Genomic DNA, 508 nt, shown 5'->3' on the forward strand with positions numbered 1-508 from the left:
AGTAAGTGTCCTCTTCTCAGAGAGGAGGAGTTGCCTAAACCTAAAGGATTAGTTCCTCGAGTCTAGTTAACTCGACAGCTTAACACGAATAACGCGCGAGCTTTCCTCGACTATAGCGCGAGTAGAGTCTAGCTCGACAAGAGGAACTGCTTAACTTGACAATAGCTCGACTAGGTCGCTTCGCTTCCAAAAATAAAAATATTAATTGTTTCTTTTTTTTTTTTACTTGTACTTGATTGAGTACAGGTAGTAGTAGTGGAGTTTAAGAGGTCGCTATCTCCCCAGTGAAGGCTCGCTTCGTAGACTTCACGAGCAAAGAATAGATATGACTTACAATCAGGTGCCCATAAGTTTGCTGTCCTGTCTCTGCCTGTAGGTAGTAGGTCCCTGCTCTTTCCGATAAGCGGATAAGTTGAGGGGCTTGCTTCCCAAAATAAACTTCCCTTGCCTCCTCCTGGCCTTGACACTCTAGTTGTTGTAGCTCTTGTTTACTCCCTTCTTTCTCTTG

This window comes from Vigna unguiculata, unplaced genomic scaffold (genome assembly GCF_037176805.1).
Source record: "Vigna unguiculata cultivar grain cowpea cultivar isolate G323 ecotype 2 unplaced genomic scaffold, ASM3717680v1 ptg000454l, whole genome shotgun sequence".
NCBI classification, from domain to species: Eukaryota; Viridiplantae; Streptophyta; class Magnoliopsida; order Fabales; family Fabaceae; genus Vigna; species Vigna unguiculata.